Raw genomic sequence first — 25,997 nt, forward strand, 5'->3', positions numbered from 1 at the left:
TTTCTGGTGCCAGATCTTTTTTCTGCTTTAGATGGCAATACAGTTAAAGTCTCTAATGATTTTCAATGACAATTCCAGAGTAAGGAACTCCCTTTTCTCCTACTCAGTCCTGCCCCATCCTTTTCTTTGTGCAGACATGATTGCTTTTAGGGACACATAGAACCTAGTTCAAGGAACTATGATTCAATTTAAAATAGCACTGAAAAAGTAGATAAAAGCAGAAGAATATTTTAATCTGAACCTGCTCCCTTGCCTATTTTCCCCCACCCCTTTAAAAAGATTTGTATCAGAACAACTGGTGAGGCAGGTGCAGGTTAGGAAAAATCAGCTGAGGACAGAAACCTTCTAAACGTTGTTGCTGAAAAAGAAGAATGTGAAACTGCACTGTTGAACTGTACCAGGTATTTGTTTAGCTAGTTAAAGAAGAAGTAATACAGAGCTCAGGAGGGGAGGTAAAGTTCTGTTTGCCATTAACTTCAAAGCAATACAAAGAGGGAGTTCAAGTCAATCTTTGAACATGCCACTGCTGTTTGAAAGGTATTAAGTAAACAAAGGAACTACAGGAACTGTAAGTACATTTCAAATAATACTAATTTTAATTTTATTTGCTTGCAGAATTTTTCCTCCTTATGATGAATTTATTTGGTTTAAGGGCTGTAGGGGACCATTTTACTTCACAGTTTGAATAATTATTTCTTCTTGCTACAGTGCAATAACATGGGGTTTTGCTTTTTTTTGTTAGTTTGTTTGAAGGCTTTTTTTCCCCTCAAAAAATTATTATTGCTTGATAGAATTACCTACCTATAACTAACTCACTTTTGTGGGAGCAAATTTGCATTAAAATGTACTTCAAGATAAGAACACAATCTGACCCTTAAAGAAGGATGAAAATTGTGTGGGAAACTTTTGGCAGAGAACAAATGTTTTCCTAGAAAATCCTAGTCTACTAAGAAGATCCTTTGCTATTTCCTCAGTTTTTCCACAGTTCTTCAAGATTAATGGTCAGTAAGAAAATACAGATCAAATTCTGAGTCACTTTATTTCACAGTTAATTCACGAATTACTCAAATAAAGTACTCAGAGTCTGGCTCCATTAGAACAGAATATTTAGGATTTTTACACAGTACTATTCATCAGTAATTACTTAACTGCTTAGGCCTTATTTTTCAAAATCTAAATCTGTTTTTAAAACACTTAATATCCTCCCAGGACACCTCAAAGGAGTGTTAGAATCCAATGTAGCAAGAAAGAGGTGTCATATGGTTTTGGTGAATATTTTATTACTTCAGAATACAGAAAAAATCTTTTCCAGAAAACATGCAAAACATAATTTGACAGGTTCCTGTATCAAATTAATTTAGTTGAAACAAAAAATCACTAACATAAAATTCTAGCGAAATTTTTTAATTAATCCTATTCAGACCCTTAATCTGATTGAAATTCTCCCAAAGACTAAAACAGTAGCTAAAATTGTCCAACATTTAGGAACCTCTAGATTCATTTCTGTCAAAGGGAGGAATTTATGCTGTTCAGAATATATTGTTCCAAACAGCCACACTTATGCAGAATTAATCCAAAATCAGAAGAATAAGAATAAATACTCTGTGCCCTTTTTTCTAATCTGGTCTTCCACTTAGTTGGAAGGGATTCTGATCTCTTTCCTAGTGTCTGCCTGCATCTCTCCTTTTTTGCTAGTTTTCCTTTGCTAACATATCTGATTATAAAACATTCCCCTAGAATCTAGATTCATGACTGGTGTCTATATGGCTTAAGTTTTTCCTGGGTATTGCCATTTGCCCCAAATAGCAGCTTCTCTCTCTTTTTAAGTATGTCTGTCAATATCCATATGTTGGTTTTGATGGTGTTAATGAGAAGGTTCAAAACATTTTCATTGTGACTCTAAGTTACTATTTGGCTAGTTCCAGCTCTCATAAAGGGTAGTGCCCTGTCTTTATTCAGGCAAGTAACAAATCACACTTCCCTTCTCTGTTAATTAAATCTACAAGGATCTGAGATAGGAATCCAAAGCTGTCTTAGAGTTCCATATTGCCATGTATCACAGCAGCTTCAAAGCACTTGGGCTTAGAAAGCAGCTTCTGTTCTCATCCAGGAGCAAATGGGCAGGAGGGAGGCAATGGCTGGCATCTGATTTTTTTTTTAAATTTTTTGTGCCATTGTGGCTTGGAATTGAAAAACTTATACTACAACTTTTTCTATAATATGACTGAGCTTAAAGACTTAATCTAATATTACATCCCAAATTAAATTATAAATGCTATTTGATTTGTTATTTTTGGAGCCTGTATGACAGCATTGGTTTTGATTCCAGATTACATCTAAAATAAGAAAGAGAAAAAGGCAGACAGATTTCCTAACAAGCAATATCTGTTTATCATCAGTTGCCAAGAAACTGTATAGTAGCTTAGAGAAATTGAGTGCTTCTTTTCTATGGCTTAGGAGTTCGGATCATCACTCGAACTTATGAAACTGGGAATCCACATGTTTTATAAAATTTCTCTCTTGGAAATAAAAAAGTGTCTTGAATTTATTCAATGTTAAAGGTAACACAGAATAATTTTTCAGATTAAAATCCTTAAAGAGGTGTTCATGTAATAAGGCAACCAGAATTTGTTTTCATATCTCTAAAATTCCTTCTCTGTTCATACAGCTCACAATCTATCAGCTACAGGATTGTATTTGCTTGCATCTTGTAAAGAGCACTAGACATAGACCAAGAGATAGCCTTTCCTGTACTATGATCAGCCATGTATCATTAACTAACCACAAATTAGAAGTCATTACTGATGCTTATGTATATAATATTCCTGAGCAATATCTAAAACCCAATTGTTTCAAAAGGAGTTTTGCAAATATGATTCCAAAGTGACTACATAGTAGTTCAGTTTATTGAACACAATGCAATCATTGACTCAACAAAAATCCTTCAGCACAAAAATGTACAGGTTAGAAAATCTGAGTGTAGGTCAATAGTTGTTCTTGTATTTTCACTAATTGAACCATTTCTCTGACTCTGTACAAACACAGAGGAATAACAGAGAACTTTTTTTCTGGCAATGTAATCACATTTAAATCCCACTCAGTTCCAAGGTTAAGCAAAGGAGCAGTCTTCATTACAAGTATTATCTCTGATTTTAAATACCCTCCAATAAAATCAGGGGTTAACCTTCACAATCTTTCAAAACATGGCTATGCCCCTGGAAAAAGCTATGTATGTGCAGATGAAATAAGTAAAGCTAAAGCTGTTTAAATAACTGCATTTGAGAGTGTTCTGAAACTGTCCATTAATATTTGATGAAAAAATAACTAAAAATTATTTTCTCCATATTCAATTGAGCCTACTAATGCAACCATAGGATTAAAAAAGCATCTATTCTCCTACCAACTTTATTTGAGTGTTGACACAGACGACATATAAGAAAAAAAACAAGACAAGTATCAATACAGAAAGAATGTCTCCAAGAGCAAGTAGATTGCATGAGTAAATGTAAGATAACCAAAATCATTGGACAATTCTCTCTCGTTCCTTTAACATCTTGAGGGTACTCATATCTCCCCTAATCAAAGTGCTTATTTATTCTGCCTCTTAAGTCAGACTCAGAGTTGCTCCTACTCACTCTGCTTGCTTTTTAACTTACAGCTTTCATTAACATTTAGAGAACTTTAAATTAGTTTTACATAAGCAGTTGTTTGCTCCCCTGAAAACAGACTCATGCTGAACCATAACTTTATTTGTTCAAAATTTTGCCTCTAGATGCTGTAAAATCTGCAACTAAGAATTACAGGATAAAGGCAAAGATCTGCAATTCCATATTCAGGGTTTGGAACTAGCTAACCAGCTAGAGGTACCTCACTACTCTTTTTATTTTTTTTTAGTGATGTTTCACTTACAGTTTGTAAAATAGGATAGCAACCTCTGCCCCAAGATTCATATATGGGAATATTTTAGTGCTTTTCCTGTAGCTGATTCACAATCATTCACTCAAGCACAGAAGTCCCCTCTTGATGAGGAATTCTTTCAGATGGTATAATCTTTGACCTTCTGCATAACAACAGATGGGTGAAGCTTGTAAAATATCTCAGAAAAGGTGGCTCAAAGCAATGCTTTTTTCAACACACACGTCTGACAATCACAGATACCATGCACATGCTGCTGATGTTCCCAGACTGCTTTGTCTGTTGACAAGATCCCAGTGAGATATGGCATGAGTGACGGATCTCTAGACAGTTAGTGTAACAAATGAAGCAAACATTATATTACCTGACTCAGACTCTGGGCCCCACATTTCCACATTTTCACAAAAATTGTAGTTAGAAATAGAATTCCAAAAGTATATGCCAGGTTTTTGAGAAAAAGCTAATTTCTCAATTTGCGTGAAAAATACATCCATGTATGCCCAGAGGTGAAAAACAGCTAATCCAGAACTTCCCCTAGAATTAAGTATTTGCAAATAGTTCTAACAGGTATAATAATGGTGTGATCAAGTCATCTCACAGCTGAGGCTCAGAATAAACTCTCCACTTTCCTTTTATAATATGTAATTGCAAACAAATAATTATGTCTCCTGATCTCCCTTTCTGGGATCCTTTTGAGCCAGAAAATTACTGTATAACTCTTTTAATACTAATAGAGAACAGCTAAGGAACAGGTACGATACAAGCAAATAATTTCAATCATTTCAATCATTTGGTCATTTCAAGCAAATCAGCTGTCTCTACAAACTTAGAGGGGAAAGACATAAGGCACATACTCAGATGTAAAAATTATAATCACAGATAGAAATACAGCATAAGTCCTGAGCTACCAAAACTGGTCTAGACTGGAGACCTATTTTTACTCCCTCTTTAGTATCTATTATCTTGACATGTAAAGATGACATTAAAAAAGTAATTTTTAGACATTTTTACCAGTATGTTACTGTATGCTGTTTGCCATTCCACTCAGTGTCTTAAATTTTTGAGTACATTTGTTTCACTTCTGTGAAAGGGCCATAGGAGAAAGAGCCCAACACAGAAGATGGATTTTTGCTTTGTTCTTTTTGGTTTCAGTAAAAAAATATAGCAGAAATAAAATGTGCCAGGCCCAGTCTCTTTGAAGTTTTTACAGTAAGGTCATATACATCCTCACAAACTCTCACATCCCTCACAAAACAGTGAGAACAAGTAAATAAGGGGAACTATGGGCTGGGCAGCTTAATATCACATCTGTCCTTAGCTTGTAAAACATACCTATGAGGCTATAGATGGTCAAGGAGTCTGAAGCTGCTCTGAACTCTGTCTGGGACTCATTCATGAGCAGAAACTGCAGAAGTGACATGAACTGTCTCTCTCCTTCCCAGCTATGCCGATGATTTCTCTGTTGCAAGTTTATTCTTACTGGGACTCACTGAAGAATCCCAGGCATCATGTTGTAAAATAAGAAGAGACAATGTTATCCCTTGTAGAATCATCAGGCCACAAAAGCCTAATCTTTAAGATTCCCAGTAGGCTGTCTCCATTGCTTTCTGAAGTGACACAGGAGGAGGCATACACTTAAGAACACTACCTCTGAAATGAACATTGCACACTTGCAAATTAGATCAGTAGAGAACGGAACTAATGAGAGAAAATTGCACATTAAGTTTAATTTTTATTGTCAATGGAAACTATTGTTTCAACACTAATTAAGAATATTCTCAGGATTACAAAAAATGAGGATGAGAAAGCAGTACTGTCAACACTACCTCTCTGAACACTGAAGATGTGAGGACCAACTTTGAATTAAATTTCACTCAATGGAATCAGCATAAAGACTAGAGCACTGCAGAATGATCCCATCTCCCTTTACTTCTCAGCAATCAACTGTGTTTGAGCCATCAATACAGCTAGAGGTTCTAGCAAGAGACTACAGCTGCAAACCAGCTTTGGAGAAAAAAAAAATCATTAAAACGGAACTCTCCTTCGTATTGTCATAGTCATTCTTTTAATAGATACATTAGCAGGTCTGTCTTACAGCTAGCTATGTATCATAGCCCACATCCATGTTGTATAGCCTCTCCCTAGTTTCCTCTAATTTTCATTTTAAATTATTAGGAGATATCTCTCTGCTTCTGTATTGACCACTAAAAATATGGAAATATTTATTTTCCCTTTTATTTTGGTAAACTAGTTGCAACAATGGAAATGAAGCCTGATCAGTGCATTTTGTTTAGCAGGTATAAACTCCTTCATTTAGGCAATATTACTGAAGTGCCTACTATGAACTCTAAATCAACTGGGAGTTAGTGATTCCTAGAAATGCAATGAAAGTAGAGCAGATAAAAAAATGACAGAGTAGTTGTTGATGCAAATGAAAATGTTACAGCAAAGCAGCTGGGGAGAATACTGTAGATATTTATATTTTCCCATCATTCTTACATTGTTTCTTCTAAATTTTCCAGGCAAAGCTCACCTGGTTTTGCTCAGGGCCTGGAACTCAGTGAATTGTGTACAGCACCTAATATTTATTCATGCCATTGTCAAGAACATCTTTGCAGCTCCTGCCAGAGTCTGTCATTGAATGTGTTTGTTCAGCTGCATGGCAAAAACATAATACACAGTCATCATTTCTACTTCATCACCTACTCAATAATTTTCTTCTCCAATTAAATTAACTCATAAATACTGTACTTTTCATGACAGAAAAAAATCTTGATACATCCATTCAACCAACACTCCTTTGTACATTTTTACATTCTTGAACATTTAGTTACTTCAATAATTAGTTCTGAAACAATGGAAAAGCCAAATGCTCTAATTTACTGGGCACTCTGGAAAGTCTAATCATAATTCCAGAAGATTGTATATTCAGGCAACAATTTCTGCTAAGCTAAATTTCATAATTACTCACTATCAACTGTAGAATGACGCATAGAAGGGGAGAAAACACAAAGATAGTAAAGGACTTGGCTAAAAAGGTGTTTAACACCTCTCTGCATTTCCACAGGAAAAGATTGATTGTACAAGAGAAGATTGACTGCAGCACAGGTGATGAAGAATAGTGTTTTAGGCTGCCAGAGTAAAACCAGAGCACATGAGGGAACCTGGCCAGACACTTCAGCTTCTAGAATCCCTTACTTCCTGCTGCTGCCAATGTAGGTAAAGAACAGATATTCTCTTGCACTGCAAAGAGATCTACCCTGGATGCCACAGAAACTGCAGCTTACAGGCATTTGATTTTTTGTCCGGGAACACATGGAAAATAAGATTCCCCTGGGAGGTCTACTCTCTCTCTAGGCGGGTTTAATTTGAGAGATGTTCCTATTGAACCCATTCTTAAATATTTTCAGTGATGAAAACTCCACAGCCCTCTTCAAAAATCAGTTTTGCCATCTTCAGAGTCAGAAAGCTGTCCAATTTGGATTTGCCAGAGCAAATATTTTCTATCTACCACAGACAACAAATAATTCCTGTAAAAGGCTGCTGTAAATAAAATCAAAGGCTGTTCTCATGGCCCATCAGTCTTCTTTATTCTAGAGAAAGAAATACAATACACTTCTTCCAATTTTTCATATATGTCATGTTATTGTGACCTGGTTATTCTCCCCTGGACTCTAACTACCTTTGTGTCTTTCTAGAAGTTTGGTGCCTCAAAACCTGACATAATATAGGCCTTAAACAGTACTGAGATGGTTGTTCAAGACAATGTCATGCAACATGGTGTCAAACAGTCAGAATACCTGTGACCTATCATCTTTCCACTTTACTTGTGACCTGTTACCCTGTTTTAAGAGGAAGTGAAATCGATTTGACATGATTAGTTACTTACAAATTCCTGTTCATCAAGTGGATGAATTTCACAAATTTATATTGGCTGCTACTTATTTCCTTCTCATCTTTTGGGGCTTGAATGTCATTACAAATTACGTGAAAAAAACCTTTGGATAAATAGCCATGATTTTTTTTCACTTCCTCTCCCTTTCTGAAAGAACTGGTGTCACATTTGACTTTTTAGAACTATTCTCTTTGGACTTCCCTGTGTCCACAAAACAATTGCTAGCAAATTTGATGTGGCCATGATGAACTTGATTCTGGGATAATTAAGAAGTGTATCAAGAAATGAAAAACATTTGTCCTGCCCTTATATTATCCTAAGTGGAGGCTTCACCCTTTTTAGCTGGTGTTAATTACCTTAGCCAGCTGCTACAGTTGATGTACTTAGTAGAGTCTGATCCAATAAAAGGTACAAAGTATTTCAGCTGTCACAACATCACATATCCTTTTCTCTTGAGCTTGCTTCCCAATTGTCTAACTTCACATGACTTTCTCTTCCTGAATGCTATCATTTTACTTTTGTTGCTTTACCTTTTTCTCTTCCTACACATTGTAAGTTCCATCTGTCACAATCACATCACCCAAGTGCTGCTGCCCTCAATCTTCTGCAATAAACGGTGTCATATCTTCTGCACGTTCCTCACTTTCAGTTCTTACTATTCACACAGAGGAAAGTGTGAGGCCCTTTGAATGAAACAAACACTTCTTGACTGAGTGAACTTATAAGCATTCAAAATTAACTGACAATGTGTCCCTGAGACATTACACCTTTTAGGATTTTAAACAGTTAAGGCACAGTCACAATAATGTAGACTAGGCCCCTGGCCAGCAAATTGAGAGGGGTGAGTTGTGAGTTATCTAGCCCTGGCTGAGAGGTCTCGCTAAGTTATAGGACTGAAAAGATATCTGACAAGAATAATTTCTCTGACAAAGGCAAAATTTACAATAAATCTGGCTCTGACTTCAAAGTCCAAACACAAGGATTCTGAAGCTAAGTTGAATCCAGATTAAAACGAGCCTGATATTCACTGAGCTTTAAATGCAGTCCCTATGTTTTCATAATTCAGTACACCAGTGCTAGGGAAGGTGAAATCCCTGTTGTCTTCGCTGTCTTTCCTTCAAGCAAAGCAGAGATATCATCAGACCTGAGAGGATGCCTGGGACCTATTCAGTAAATCCAAAAGATCCTTTTGACAAGTTAAAAGTAGGTGAGTATCTGAGAAATTTTCTAAAAAATTGGAAAACAGCTGCTAGGCAAAAACTCCACAAGTTTCAACTCTTTGGAAGACTGATTCGGCTTCAGTTCTTCCCTTTTTAACTTGCATCAACCAAGAATTTGCTGACCAATGCCTTTACCAACAGGTGGTTAGTTAAAGAACATAGATTTCAGGCCCTTAGAGGAGTCTGCTACTTAATTATAAAAATTATCCTTCCCTTGAACTTCTTGATTTAATGCTTTGTAGGAACCCCTAAATGTGATATTGTCTATGTGTGTTTCTTGTTTACTATCATGCATATGCTTTGAGCTCCATTTTGGGCATCTGAGCACATGACAACCTTCCTTGCTTTTAACATGCTTCTCCTTCCTGAATAACTTATATCCTTCATATCCTTCATATTAATATTCCAGGCATATGAATTCTCCCACCAAGTCTCTGTTTTTTCAATTCAGCTGTAATCACAATCAATTTTTAAGATTTTCAGTTTTCTTTGTTTATTATTTATATTTTTACTTGATTATTTATAATACTCATGCTGTTTTGTTTCTTGTCCTTGTGACTTTATTAGGAACAAATATCTCTCTATTACATGTAGTTTTTTAACCTCATGCAAGTTAGTGGTGATTATTTTAGCACATGGAGTTTTGCCAGCTCTCTCCTTAACTCTTAGATTAAAGCCATTCTTTCCAGGCTAACAAATGACTGTTGAAGAATTTTTTTGTTCTTTTGGTGTGGGCTCAATATTTGCCCAGCAACTTACAGAATATCACAACATAATCCAGGTAAACTAACATCCTTCCGGTGTCATAAGCATAGCTACACGTTCATCTTCAGACAGTGGTTTGACTGTCAAAAAGGAGATTTTGCAGGAGTTCCACCTGTCTTTCTGATCTCCATGTCTCTGTCCCCTTTCTGCAGATATTTTGATCTGCCAAGCATTGCTTCCCACAGTATTTCTGTGACAGGAAAAGAGGATGCAATAGAGGAGATCAATGAGGCAGACAAGTAGCAGAAATAGTGATATTTTTACCAAATTTCTGGGAAGCAATATGTCTGGGGACATTCAGGAGATGTTAACACTGCCCTGAAAGTGATGGGACTTACTTGTCACTAACTTTTTCCCCTTTTTGGCAGTGTGGCTGCCTGTCCATGAATATCACAGCTCTTGATAGTTTTGGGTTTCCCCCATTATCACTGAAACAATCTTACTGTGGTCAGAAAAGGCTAGTGCTCAATGTTAGCAGGTGGCTGGCTACAGAATGCAATAGACTAGGCATTCCCTCCACCAGTACTGGACATCACCTAATCTAGTTTACAATATCTGTCTGCTTTCTTCAGTGGTGATTGTATGCATCCTTTTTTAGGATAGCAGATGCATCTCTGCCTGACCACTTGTAGCTCTTTTCCCTGCTCCATAAGAGATTTTAGTAGCAACCACAATCCAAACCAGATGTCCTTTCCTACCCAGCCTTCTTTGGAAGAGAATGTAGGTCACACTCCTTACAAATCTAATGCAGGACTGGAGCCAAGGCATACAGGATCAGGTCCCCATCTGGGCACGACATTCAGTTTCCTAATTGCTTGCACAAACCAGGATGTTATATGTATAAAGAATTACACTACTTGCTGCAATTCACCAAAGCATAGTAGAAAACCTGTAGATTCAAGATGGAAGAGAAAAGGGGGAGGAAGAGCAAGACAGGGGCAACTTTAAACCATATATGTGCCTCTGTGGGATGCTTCAGAAGCCCGAGTAACTAAGTTATGGTGCACCCTGAGGTGGTAATGGGCTGCCCCAAAGTCAACAGCAACTGAAAATCCATGTAATTAGGCAAAGGAAACACTCCCTTCAGCCTCAGCGTAGCCTCATGCCAGTCAGAAGCTTTTTCCTCAGTTACTGAGCAGGAGGAATGTTAGCCTGCCTATATTTATTTAACTGTTCCGTAGACCTCTGTAGCTGGAGTACAGGACCCACAGCCCAGGCAAGAATATGCCACTTTTTCCTGCAAAAAACTGACATTTTCTTTCTCAAAGGTGTAGTATTGGGGGTTTTTTTTGGTCATATGACCAGAATATGGCTATCACCTGGCCAAAATGCTGGCTGACTATGTACCTATGTACCACCTGAGCAGTAGTCTTGACACGTGGCAGCCACGCTTTCAGTCCCCAGTCATATGAAAACTGGAGGTAACCATTCAGCTGCCAGAGGTAGGGCAGAAAACTAATGGGGGAAGAGCAGGTCCTCAATTGTTATCTCTTTGAAGTTTTATTACAGCAGAACTTCCTTCTGAATATTTGACTGGCTGCAGCAGGAGTTCTGCACTTCAGCAGGCCTCTGTCAGACTCCCTCTGATGAACATTACTATGCAGGCTTGGGAGAAACGTTTCTACTTCAGAACACACTAGGATCTGCTAAATAACCTGAGACCCGCCTCTGACAAGTGTTGTACATTCTGGGGAAGGAAGCCTTTTGTTACAGGTTTTACAGCTATTATTTGCTTTGGGGTTTGTTTTGTTTTTAAAGAAAGAAAAATAAAATTAATTTAACAAGTAGGTTTCAGATCTTTTACAGGATAAATTGATAGGTTTTGTGCAGTGATTCTCATGTTTTTGCATTATAGCACCCATTTAAAATACCCTGTTAGTTCCCAGTATTGGAAAACCTAGTGAATACATATGGAACCCTTAACTTGCCTTTGTAACTATTTGAAGCATTTAGGAATCCATCAACCAGAAAAGAGAATACCATATTGCTACTACCATATGGGCATTAAATGTGATCTTGTCAAAGGAAAAGAGAATTAACCATTTTTTGCATTCCTCGTGGCCTGTATTTTTTTTCTTTCAGAATATGAATTGTTTCTAACTATGTTTTGTTTTCAAAAACCCATTACAAGCCAAGGAAACATCCAGGTTACTAAAAATCCTCATCAGTGATTACCTAATACATTTGTCTCATCTGCTTTCCTTGTTGTGTGAAAACACACTGAGGAAATGTGTAAATGTAGTGAATTGTTCCCAACTCTTTTATTCACCTTTCAGCATTCTAGTTCCTTCCCTTGGCATTGATATCATTATGCATTTGTCAAAGACAGACTGTCATTTTAAAGCTTCTATTATGTGCAAGATTTGGCAGCACATTTTACCTTTGGGATTTGCTTATATCCTTTGCATGTTATTGTAGTGTTTTGGCATTCAGCAAATTCAGTACACCCACTTCTTTGATGTTCATTCCAGCCCCTAAATGTGGAAACAATGACTGAATTTTTGGATCAAAGCATCCCATAGATGGCAGGCAACATAGCTTTGTGATAATGTACATGAAGAGAAAGAAATCCCACAGCTAGAATCTAAGTCTGTAACTGCTCTGCAATTTACTTACCGTAACATTCAAGAAAAGGAAAAAGAATGGAAATAAAGAACATAGAGGTCCAGTTGAGTTCATACCAATGGACAATTTCTCAACATAATTAAAAGAATTTTTTTTCCCCAGAACTGAACAAGAAATGACAATATCTGCCTTCTAGGATCAAGGAAAAAAACAACCTTCCCATTTTTTACTGTTTCCTAAAATACAGTAGCAAGCACAAATACAGTAGCCAATGAAGTTAGATGCAAAATTTGATCTAAGATAAAAGAAGAAAAAATATTTAGAAGAGCAAATTATTTCCAAAAGCCCCAGCCCCATTTATATTTGTAATGAAAATGAAAATGATTTGGTCTAGTTGGTTTTAAATGAGGTCCCACTGACAATGAGTCAATCTACATTCAGCTTCCTCACCATTCATATGGGCAGAGGAAATAAATTCTTTGGGTTTACTGGTGTTTAAGTTCACATAAACCCAAATTAAGTTAGATTAAAATAAACAAAACAAAATCTGTTATAAAATACTTGGGGAGGTTTCATTGTGGGGTTTTTTGGTTGTTGGTTTTGTTGTTGTTGTTATTTTAAATCAAGGGCATATGCAAGTGGTGGCGCAGCTCCTGAGGGTACTACAGTAATTTATTAACACCCAGGCACTGTTTGCGTGGCCACCAACCCCACACCCACAGGTGTTTTCCAGCCGGGGCTTCCACAGGGCAGTTTTCCTGCCAGCCACGTGCAACAGTGCCATCCAGTGGCAACTCTCCTTACTCACATCCAGATAACCCCTAGGAATCCAACAAAATTATTATTTAAAATAAAATAAATTAACACCTTTTTTAAAAAAAAAAATCCTGATAGGTAGCAAGCCGCCTTCGGGCTACATGCTAACCACGGAGAATCAGAGCAACACATATTGACGTGCTGTAAAATCCTCTAATTGTACCCATGGGCAGATTTTACCCACACAAACCATTGTCGTTTTCTGTGGCCGGAGCACCGCGCGGGTGCTGGGGCAGCGTCCCGTGGAGGAGAGACACTGAGCTCCAGACTCAGAGCCTTCCAGAGCGTGCGGAGCTGCACCGCCCTGGCGCTAGATCCTGCCTTACCTGAAATGTGTATTCACCACTGAAGCAAGACTGTGACTAATCTTGGCATCAATTGACATTTAGGGCTGCTGGTTTAGGACCCTAAAATCACACCCCTCCTTCTCCTATATGGCACTGAGTTTCTTTCAAGTGATAGCAACAGCTGTAATTTGTACTAAGGTGACACTCTTGATTGCTGCATTTAAAACTCTAATATTCATATGCAGATAAACAGACCCCCAGACAGATATACATGCATGCATTCTATATAAACTACACAGAATAAAGTATTGCCATAGGAATTCATTCACAAGAGCATTAAATACCCTCCATTGTTTAAAAAACTTATATGAAGATGCACAACAGAATTGGTGCATTTGGTAATTCTCAGTCTTGCAGTTTCCTTGTTGTGATGCAACCTGCCAAAGGCCTTTAACTATTTAATTCCCATGTGATAACTGCTGACAGATGTGCTTGTTATTTTAATCACTTTAAGGATGGATGGATAGATTAAAATACAGAAAGTCTAAATGATTTGCCCAAGATCATGTCACAAAGCATTGATACAGCCAAGGAACAGATCATGCAGAACTGAATTTTAGTCTCCAACCCAGGCTACTAGCCCATATCAGGGAGTGAGATTGTCTTTTTTACTCTAAGTAAGAAAATACAACCCTGTTACTTTAAATGTAAGAAAAATTACAGAGTGTGTTTCAGAGAAAAAGCTGCAAACAGTTAAAATTTCAAGACTGAGGCAGCTTCTTCTCAGGAGAACAATCACATTAAACTTTTGACTAGAATGTCTATCAAGGAAAAGAAAACAGTCCCTATCTTCTGAGATTTGATGCTCTTCAGTGCTTGAGCCAAGGATCAGCACAGTGGACTTGCTCATTCAGACCCTGGCCCAGCAGATCCTGTTCCAGGACTGCTGCATTGGGCTTATGAGCAGCACCTTTGAAGTGCATATGCATAGTTCCTTGCTTAAAGTTATAACTGTGTTCAACCATCCTTTTGAAAAGGAGCTTAATGATAAATGAACATGAATATTTTAGTGCCTTCTCTAGAGAGAATGGGATATTTCAGAGTCCAGAAGCCAGTAACATGAGCTTTGTCTGACAGGCTCTCTTCACATCACATTCTTCCCCTCCAGTGCAGGGAAGGGGCCATCTGGGCAGCCATGGAAGAACCTTTTCAGTTTCCTCACCTCAGCCTCTGCTTTCCTTCCTTGATCCCTGGTGCCCAGGTGCCATCCCTAAACCTGGGCACAGCAGGGCTGGCCTTACCCCTGGTGCCCAGTGGTTCTCCTCCGGCAGGGCTGACCCATGCCATGCCCTGCCAGCCTTAGGAGCAAGAGACAGGCTCTGGGAACACATGCTGGGCTCCCCGCCAATGCCCAAAGCCCAGATCTATTTTGGTGACTTTGTGTGGGTTTTGCAGTACAGTAAAGAGGTCATCCATGGTGGTCCATATACGTTTGCTTATAACCTTCAGATACCATCTACTTTAATCTATTGCCTAATCTAACATTGCATTACATTTCTTGAGGATACTTTATAGTTACAGGCAATGGTTTGATAGGATCATGCACAATAAACCTGTCTGACCAAATCCAGATTTTGGAAGACAACAGGAAAATTTGTTTTGCATGGTCGATTGGCCAATTTTTGTATCTCAGAACTTATCAGACTGTCCATAAGAAAACATAAATTCTATAAAATGGTAGAAGGTTTTCTGATTTCCTGACAGTTGCTGGTTTGAGTTTTCACAAAAATATTTAGCTATAGGACAGTGTATTAAGCGTATTCTTAAAGGTAAATAACTGCAGCCAATAAAAGTTCAGCCCATAAAGGGTCCCATCTTCTAGGAGTTTTCTGCACCGAGAATTACTACCAGCATAATCATGGCTCCCTGCACACTAATATTTCCTCTGATACAGTATGATCAATGTTGTGGAAAAACATTTATTATATTTCTTCTAGCTACTTAAAGGCATTACTGAATTATGAGCATCGCAAAACGAATCCACTGTGCATTTTTTCTTTATGTGACGTTTTTACAATCTTCATTTTCTGCTTTGCAGCCACTGAGCTATAGTGATCACACTATGCACCCTCTTACAACTGACACAGGGGCCAGGAACTCCTTTCTGCTTTATTACATTTGAAATGCACTTCATATGACAACATTCATTCTCACTCTGAATTGGACCCTTATTTAAACAGAGAAGCCATTTTTTTACTGGACTGTACTTAGAAGGAGAAGTTATGAAAGAAATTAAAATGAGGGAAGAGGGTTTAAACAGTTGTTTAAAATATGCCTAGTTAACAGAGGTGACAATTTTTTTACTTAAAAGGGACAAAAATGGACAAAGATGTATCAAAGCTATTCTTGGAATGCTAATAATCGTAAAGATGGTACTTTATTTTCTTTTATTTTACATACTTTGAGACATGGTGCATTACTGGAGATATTTTAACTTCACTGAAACAAGAAATAAATGAGTAAGGAAGGAATAAATGAAAGCTGAGTCAGGAGTAAGATTCAGCTGCAAAGGACAGAAATGGGCAGAGGCAGCCCATCTAATGGCTACCAATCACAGCAGTTGATGACTCATTAAAACCTTGTGGTAGGAAGTCTGTTAAAATAAGATGGAAATAGTATCAGGTTCATTGAAATTATATTTCTCTTTGGTAGAAGAAAATAGAATGTAACTCTTCAGAAAATGAGCCTAATAAGTCATATGTAAATGTGTTATCCTCTATAGGGAGGAAAGAATTATGAACTCTTCCTGCCTTCAATGCAGTGACTCATCCAAATCAAAGTATAAACAGAAAGAGAGAGTGCGGCAAGAGAGAAATGTGTAAGTTGGATTACTTGAGCCTGTGATTTATGGCCTAGAGCCACAACCAGCTTTATTACAAAACCATCTTTACCTGTTATAACCTTACCCTGGGCTCTCTGGAAATGGGAGGGGGTTGTGCATTAGATATCAAGAGGCGTTCACAAACAATTCTAGTCTCATTCTCACTTCCCTTTCCTCTCTCGCCCTTAATGCATACGTATCATCTGTTGCCTCCTTTCCTGCTCCTTGATGTAGGCAGATCATGGTACCTCTCTCTGTCTTCCTGTGGGAATTGGCCATGGCCTTGCATTTGTTATGAGCTCTGACTGAAAGGTTCCTCTCATATTTTATTTTTTTCTGGTCTGAAGGACAGCACAATTCTGACAGTGACCCCTTTGGTAACCTTTGAAATTTGCTAATGACTGTTTTCTGCACATTTCAGCTGATGATGAACACTTGACCAGCATTTTTGAAGCAATGTACAACACATCAAATAGGCTTTGATTTTGTGAAACCATTGCATCAATTCCCAGCAACAGTTTCATTAAATATAGATCTGTGCATGTTTTATGGAGATTGCATGCCCATTTGCATTGTTCCAGAACTCTGTCTTTAAACTGTCTAGTGAAAATCCTACTTAAAACAAATTAATACTAAATGGCATTAGAAACAGAATTTTATTTCACGAATGCAGTCAAAAGAGTAGAGCCCAGAACAGATGCTTAGCAAGGGCAGTCACACAACTAGTTATGGCCTGTCACAGGAAACCTGAAGTCATCAACAGACATGATGTTTCTTCAAGTGAACAGAGATGCTGCAAGCATTAGTGTAAAGAACTTCATTGTCAGTCATGAGAAAACTTCCTGTGGCAAGAATGGAAGTGACACAGTGTGCCCTGCTGGTATCCCAGGGGGTCTGTAAATTACAAAGGAGCTGTGTGTTTAGCATGAGGTGCTCAACATCACAGCTACAGGACATGGCCTCTTTAAGTAGCTTAGGTTGTTTCTCTCCAAAGTAGTAGTTATTTTGGTGGTATACAAGAGATACAAGACAGGCTGTCAGCCAGGTTTTAAAACATAAATAAGCCATGATCTCATTTGCCTACAGTCTTTGCAGGCGACAGTAGCATGTATGAGTGACTGCTATATTTAGGAATGACAAGAGGGGCATTATTAATAGCTTAATTGACATTAATGCAATTACCCCTATTCTTATTACAGTTAGTAGAATTACATAGAAAGCACTGGCTGAGGCCTCATTTTCCCTAGAGCTACCCAAGGATACGACATTTCCCACCACACCAAATCTAGTCCTTGACATTAGATACTTAGCTACAGAATCATTCCAGTATATCATTATAAATGCATTATAATAAAGATGTTATGAGCTATTGGATATTAACCCCCAGCCCCTGAAGAGAGATAAATACACTGGTTGCAAGATTTCTACTTTTGTTTTGCAATGAAGAAAGAGTCAAAACTAAAGGATTATAAAATGTTATGCTGATAATTAAAAAACAGATTTCACCTTCTCAGATCAGATTAGAGCTAAACGTATTACCAATATAAAAAAAGATCCATAGGATTTTAAGAACCATATTTTTGGTCCATCACAACCAATTTGCGATTTCATTTAGATTCATATAAGTATTTGTGTGCATACTGTTTGGAGACACAGCTATCATATCCACGTATGCAAATATCTCCATTTAAATATCTGATAACTGTGCCTGATCACTCCAGTATTTTTGCTACCCTTTTAAATTTTGTTTGTTTGTTTCTTACTCTTGGTCTCTCTTTGATATAGAAACACAAGATTTTCCAGGCTCAGGAGTGCCTAATATTAAACTTTCAGCAACTGTACAGTAGTCATGAATTAAATCAGTTTCCAGCACAAATAGAAACAGAAATAGAAGCATCATGGCCATACAATAATTATACCAAACTAGCATCCAGGAGTGCTTTAGGACCATGCTAGGCACTGAATGACATAATAAAGCAATGGTGCATTGCTTTCTCCACAAAGGAATTGCTTTGCAATACAAGCAAAGTAAACACAAAGCAGTAATCAGTACACGTTGGTCACTATGAAAAACAAGAAACCATTATCATGTCAGAGCACTTAAAAGGCCAGACTGGGATAACAAATTAAATTTTCCAACCAAATATAAAGCTTTTCTAACAAAATATGTTAAAGGGAATACCCATGTGACTTCAAAATTTTGCTGGGTTAGTTTTTTCTAATTCATTAAATCTCATTGATTATGATTTTGTTTGATTAAGTCCAAAGTCCACCACAATAAATACTGTAATATGTAATTATCATTTTATATACACATACAAGTTTCTATGTCTGTATTAGCATGTGTACATGTTGGTATGTATATGCATAGAGGCAGGATTTGTTGTCTTCTCTTTTCTTATTACCTCCTGAAAGAAACCTGTAGGCACATAGATTATAAACTTTTAAAAGTCATATATCATGGTGGTGTGATCCATTTTTAGTGAGTCTTTCTTGGAGGTAACTGAGAATAAATTCAGCTTCAGCTAGTCCCTGAAAGAGATCTGTCTGCAGTATAACTGACTGCTCAGCTGCGGTAGTTTGTCAGCTTTCAGACCAGGGTTCATGTGCCTTATCTGTCCTGGCTATGCTCCTGATCACAGCTCCCATTCACAGGGAGACCAACTCCCATAATAAAGAATGAATTCAAAACGAAGCTTTAGCACAAACCAGGCACTTCTTATCTTGTAAAGTCTTAAGTAAGGTACTTCATTATACTTCAGCTCTTCTAAAATAAATACAGATCTGGCATCTGGTGAAAATGCTTTCTGGGAAGGTTTTATCTGTTCTAAAGTGAAACTTCAGACAAGACTATAGCATATAATTTAGTGTTTTAATCAAATCCTCAGTTCACAATATGCACTGCATATTTTTTGAGGATAACATTCAAGTGTTTGCAAAGTCCCTGTATTTAAAAAAAAAATGTTTGACTACCAAATCGTTAATCACTGAGGCTTATCAGCTATAGGGGAAAGACAATCAGGACAGTGGTGGATGTCTTGCCTATTGATCTCTCCAAAGCAAAGCTGGAGACCTATGGAGAAGATTCCATGGTCCACCAAAAGATGTGAGACAATGTCAGGAGAGATGAAATTTCACAACCTGTAGAAAGAAATAGATTTTTAATGGTCCTTTTCAGCCTTCAAGGCTAGCACTGTTTAGATCTACAATATGCATGAATGGTCTGAGAGAAGGTTTAAGTCTGTGTTATTTACTCCATTATTTCATATTATGGAGCAAAGAATGCTTGATAAAAGTAGTGCTACTTAGGTACTATCCTAATTAGCTGAGATCCAACAACATTATGAATCTCCACTCTCCTCTCAGAGGAGAGAACAGGAGCTTCTACAGTATCAGGGGGTCTACAGTTATGGGTCAGTCTGAACTCCCCTCCACTGACCAGTTTGTGGGGTAATGACTGAGGCTCAACTCACTGAACTCAAGTCTAGCTTTGGAACTCATCTCTAGTATTAAAAAGTATAACAATAGCTCAGAAGACATGGATACATTTCTGAGCTCTGCTTCAACTTTCCTTTGCAATGGATAGTATATGGAACTGTGTTTTTAAGTAACTTGCATTAGGAGAACAGGATTCTTCAGTCTTTGCCCAGATGTCCTTTGGCTGTGCTTCACAATCCGTTTGGGAACAAGCTGCAGCAGCTAAAGAAATTTCTGTACTTTGTACAAATTATTGAAACTACAACCCACCCACTCTCTGAAGAATGTGTGGAGCCCATTAAAGAGGCACTGAGGGGTAGTGCGTAAACTTCCCAGCTGCTGCAATTCATTGCCTTATATATTAGTATCTTCAAAAAAAAAAAAGTTAATTAAAGTGAATATACCAGGCTGTGAACAATGGCAAATGGTGACTTTGATTCACAACCCTACTTGGACTTCGCTGCAGCAGTGGAAGGAGTTACTGCCCCTCTTTGGGAGCTACTCAGTCACTTCAGTTAAAACAGTGAACAGTGAAAGATGACCAGCCTATAATCCAGTTCTGGTTTTCAGGTTATACCCTAATACTGATTTTGAGCCAGCCATGGAGTTGTCATTACCAAATGTCTGTGCAGTGAGTGACCAAATGTTCTAGATAAAAGCGAAAGCTGATGAGGTAAAAAGAGAAAGAAGCGCAGAATGGATATATTTTAATATTACCTTGATGGCACCTTTACCAGAACAGAGAAAAGAGGAAAATAACATCCCTAAACCTTGCCACCTCAGCTGAGTGTCAGGCACCTACAGCCAAAGAGAAGCAAGTCCTAGAAATGACATCTAATGGATTTCTGACAACAGCTGCCTGGCTACAGTACAACAGACCCGTGAGTCCAAACAAACAGTGAAGAGGTTATTGGACACTACCAGTAAATTCAGTCAAAATTTTGTTTCAGAAGGTCAGATCTTGCTCTTGTGGAAACCTTTCTGACAAGCTCAGTTTTGAACACAAGGGGTAGAATAAATACTTTTTCTGCTATGCTAGTGTCATAAAAATAATAAACATCCTTTCCCAGCTCCTAAGATAAAGGACAATTCCTGAGCATCACCTTAGAAAACACATCCATACTTCTGAGGACTGTTCAAATTATCTGTGCTGTGAATTTCTTGATTGGAGACTGTCCTATTGCTACTTTTTTTCATAGTCTCGGTCTTGTCTGAGGCTTCTCAGATTGACCGGAATAACACTACCCTAATGTGCTGCTTTGCATATTAAAGAATTAGCCTTACTGTGCATTTTAATAGGATTTTAAACTTTTATACATGGGAGGTATCACCAGCATGTATTGAATCAAAATTATCCTTTTTAAATTAAGTTAAACAAGAAGTAGCGCAGAGAGGAGAGAAGGGTGCTACTACTAACCACTGTTGATTACATCAGCTCCAGTTCTATTGCTGTTCCTTGTTTTGCTTCTCTTCCATGTCAAGGCATTGTTCACACCCAGCCCTTTATGCAATGACAAGCTTGATTCTGCACCAGGCTTTTCCTGCAAACAAAGTGACTTTCATACAAGCTTCCTTTCAACTTCAAAAGTAAAAAATTTTTGTAGTTATTAATGATCCGTTCTTGTGACTATCCATGGGTGAAGGGCATTTGCCTCACTCACATCATTAATAGCAAATAATTAATGAGGTGTTGGAAATTAACAACAATTAACAATGTCTGGGAACAACAGCAGAAGGTGTTTGATCCTCTTTAGATGAAGTTGAGAGAATTTGGTTCTCAGGCAAGGGCTCATGCCTACAAGGAGGGAGAGATGGAGGGGGATTTCTAAAGCGATTCTCCTTCTGCATTGCCTTGTTGAAAGTCATTAGAGTGACTCATCAAGTTGGAAAGAGACCAGGAAGGCCTGTGTCTCTGTGATACAGGTACATCAATTCTAGCTTCCACAGGGACTTCAAACCTTAACTTCTGAGCCTTCAAAAAGACCAATCAGAACTCTTAAAGTGGGATCATAAGCCCAGAATTTTTGGCAGTAATTATAAATTTCTGTAGTCGACATACCATTCTGGTCATTTAGATGAAATTATTAATGGTAGCATCATGGTTGCAGAATGTTTGCCTGTGTTTAGAAAAGCTAGATATGCTCATGGAAGATAATGTACCACAGCTCAGTCAATACAGCAAGAATATTCTGGGAGTATTCATTGCAGGCTTGTTTTGTCCTTTTGGTCTTACCCTGGCACAGACAGGATACTTAATCTAATGTAGTCCAGATGATCCATTTCCTCTTACGTTTATGCAAATAAATGACTTTATTAAACAGGCAAAACAGTCGTTAAAGTGTGTAAGACAGTCATAAGCACACATAGGAAGAGAAACAGGATTATTGCCCTCTGAATGATATATTTACCATGTTCCACAGAAATGAAAAGCTGAAGAAGAAATTCAGTTGTGTTTATCCATAGCTGCTCAAGATCCACTCAGTACAGCAAACAGGGAGACAGAAACTTCAAGATAAAGTCAAGTCCCCACTCCAACTCCTCATCACGTTTTGCAGGAAAATGTGCTAGAATTGACCTGAAAAAACTTAACTGTGTCTGTTTACTGTCTCTCTAAATTTGAACAAGCAGCTGTGGAAATAGCTAGGGCTGACCTTTCCCATTACTGGAAAGCAAAAGAAGTATAGAAATTTTTCAGGAACCTGCCCAAAACACACAAAGTTTTTTCAGCCTTCTAGCTTGGAATCTTTCACTTTTAGCCTGTTGGGATGTAGTTTAAAGTGTTGTCCAATGTTCAAGAAATATCTACAGCATACAGCAAGAAACAGATACAGGAAAAATTATTTCACCTGAATAACTGAAATGCTATAACATTATAATGAAACTGGGAGTGTCTCATTTCTAAGAATGAAATTATGCAGTAGAACTAAATGATAATGATACATCACACTCTGCCTCTTGCTTTTGCCCATGTTAGCAGAACATTTCAACAAATAGTGCTCAAGTTGTAAAATATCAATTTTCTCTTAGCATGAGCTCAAACAACGATGCCAGTTTACAAACTTTTTGTGATTCATCCCTGAAATTCCACATTTTTGGAATGGTATTACTATTGGCATTTCTATAGTCAGTGGGGAGTTTCAGAAAGGATAAGAAGAATTAATATCTTTTTTTACACTTGTTTAAAGTTGGAGGCTTAAGACATTGATTCCATAAGTAATTTTTTCTGTTCTCTTTCTGTTTAGTGTGGTACAAAGACTAGAGTGGATAATTCCATATTCAAATGCAAACTACACATTCAGGAAATTTAAGAGAATGAACATCAATTGGTTTTTTGCCTTTGGTTTCACATCGTGGAGGTGATTTCTTGCTCTGTGGATCTGATGATCAGGAAAAGATAATAAGTGTACATACCACTTCTCAGTATTATACTCACGACTTTATATTTCAATCAGACACTAGCAGGTTCTACAATTTATTACCTATATTACTCAGATTTACTATGGGAAAACCTTAAAATAACATTGCAAATACTGTGGCATGATAAAAATATGTAGACAATACACATAATGAAATATATTACATGAAAATTTTAAAAAATGAGTTTGTTTGACTCAAGAAATTTGTAGCACAAACTCAAGCAAAGAATGGTGGATGTTACTGCATCCTTTTTCTCCAGAGCCACATAATGTGAAAAAAACCACAAAATAAGAGTGTAACAGAATATAAAATTCAGAGACCAGGTCTGCAACCATAGAATCTTGTCTGTAAAGAATAAGATGGGGAAAGACTGGAGAATGTTTACAGAGATAAAGCAGATATACAGAACTTCAGAGGCTTCCATGTGAGGTTATCCTCCACTTTTCAGGTCAACTGCTGTAGACAAATTTGTCATTCAGTGCATTGTGACTAAGTGGTAGGAGTTCTATATCTACAAGCAAAGGTCAAACACCATACTCCCAGACTGATAGCAGACAGTTTCAGCTGAGCAAACTAGGAAGAGAAGGAATGCACTTCAACGGTTTTTTAGCATCCCATTGCCTTTATCTGTATTTCTAGGCATGACAGCATGCATGGTATTTATGGCTTAAAGGAATTTCCATCTGTAAGTTTATCACCTTGTAAAAATCAGTGAGGAAATTACTTAGATACACCCAAACCAGCTTACAACAGGGCAGATAGATTTTATTCTCACTTTGTACACCCGAAAACCTATTAGCGTGTTGTTATTTAAAGGTTTCATTATTAGAGTTCTGCTCTGTTTCAGAAGAGCCAAACTGCTTCAGCTCAGCTGGTCCAGCTACAGCTATACTCTGCCTTCAAGGTCATAAGCAGATGCCCATGGAAGAGTAAGAAGAGGAGAAACATTTCCCTCTCATATTCTCCAGTCTCTTCCTATTTTCAACCTGGGGACATTCTGAAGCAAATGTCATTCTTATACATTTACTAAGCACCAGTGAACCTCCCCACCCCCTTTTTTAGCCACTGTAAACTAGAAGTATCTACAAGATGTTCTGGCAACAATTTTCAAAGGTCTGATATCCATGGCATAAAGGATTCACCCCCCATCCTTCAGTTTCTGCTACAGAATACTATTAGCAATCTATTTTCCTACTAATCTTATCACAGTTTTCCCAGTTGTTTTATACAAATCTTGAGTGTGCAGTCTTCCTTCATGCAGCATTTTCACTGACTCCAAGTATTGCGTTTGGTTTCAGAGCTTAGTTGTTAACCCTGAATATGTCATCAAACTAGACTACTTCTCTGACAGCTTTTTTCTGCAGAAGACTGAGTATATGAAGCTGTTACTGTAAACCATATTATTGGGCTGAATAGAATCATAGAATCATTTTGGTTGGAAAAGACCTCTATTATTGAATCCAACCATGAACCTGTATGATCAGAAGCAACTGGCATTATAGGATTAACTTTGCCATCTACTGATGAATTTTTATGCAAAGCTAGGTTTTAAACAGAACACAAAAAACATCTAATAGATCTAGATATATAGCAGCAAATATTATCTATGAGGAAAGTACACTAACTTAAACATACAAATATGTGACTCTGGAAGTAAATGCAAGTATTATGAATATAGACCTTTATTTTATAGAATCCCTTCATTTTCTCCTTCATTTTATAAAATCCCTTTAGAGAATCCAATGTATCTATTTTCAGAGCAACATTTTCCAAAATCACTAGAGAGAATTACACATCACTATTTGATATTGCCTTAAAACCTTACTGATGTGCAGACCTTGGGCATAGATTCTTCTCAGTAAAGATTCCATCCCTACTTGCATAAGTGCAGCACTGTCAAAATTATCATGCAAAAATTACCTATAAAGTGCAAGATAAGTTAAAAACTATTTAAACATTAAGCTGGAAAAAGAATAAGAAATAGATTTACAGGGAGAAAGAAAGGGCATAGAAGGGTTTTCTCTCACTATTTAGCACACCATGCAGTGGCATGGTCTTCCTTTTCCCCATTTCAATTGGAACTGCATTCCAGTCAAGAGATATCCTTTCCTTTATAGATAATTGAACATGTAAATAAACAAGTAAATTTAAAACACATTAGTTCACTTTCTCCTTTAACTAGTTAGTAAAATGTTATCCAAGTTTTGTTTATTGCCTTATGTTACACTGAGAGCTACATAGGACCCTCAGTGAAATGTTCCTATGCAGTGAAGTTCTTCCAGATAAAACACACTACAGAACGCAGGTAAATATAACATGATATGCTGTGTATCATACTGGAAATGGTAAAAAGCCATCTGTTAGTGAAACATCTCATAGTATTGATGACATCATTCACAATAAAAAAGAAATGAGAGGATTGTCAACAAAGTCATAAAATGAAATTATTGTCTCCCAGTGTGAAGCAGAATCTAATTGCACACAATCCCTGCCTGTGTGTCCCCTCCCCACTGCAGCTGTTTGCTTACCTTCTCTTGCAGATTGTTCAGATCACTTTGTCTCCTCCAAGGCCTCTTCTATTCTGCCCACTCCACATCACCCCTTTTCTTTCTAGACTCTTATTTTAAAGATACTGAAGCTGTATCACCCTCTTTGCACAAACAGAATGTGTTCTCAAAGTTTATACATAGTGCAAAAATTAGTTTGCTTGAGCCAGACTTTGGGGTAGAAGTCCTACCTCACGCTGAAGTCTTATACCT

General features: G+C 37.5%; 1 long non-coding RNA gene across 2 annotated transcripts in view; it reads left to right on the forward strand.

Moving 5' to 3' along the window:
• The first annotated feature begins 493 nt into the window (after positions 1 to 493).
• The window catches only part of LOC139675153 (uncharacterized), a 34,510-nt gene continuing 9,006 nt past the window's right edge, over positions 494 to 25,997 (forward strand). The window contains exon 1 of one of the 2 annotated variants that reach the window (XR_011698444.1): positions 494 to 568. This is a non-coding gene — a long non-coding RNA (uncharacterized lncRNA). The remainder of the gene's footprint in view (positions 569 to 25,997) is intronic. The other variant, XR_011698443.1, reaches the window with a different exon arrangement.

This window comes from Pithys albifrons, chromosome 8 (assembly GCF_047495875.1).
Source record: "Pithys albifrons albifrons isolate INPA30051 chromosome 8, PitAlb_v1, whole genome shotgun sequence".
In the NCBI taxonomy this organism is placed as follows: Eukaryota; Metazoa; Chordata; class Aves; order Passeriformes; family Thamnophilidae; genus Pithys; species Pithys albifrons.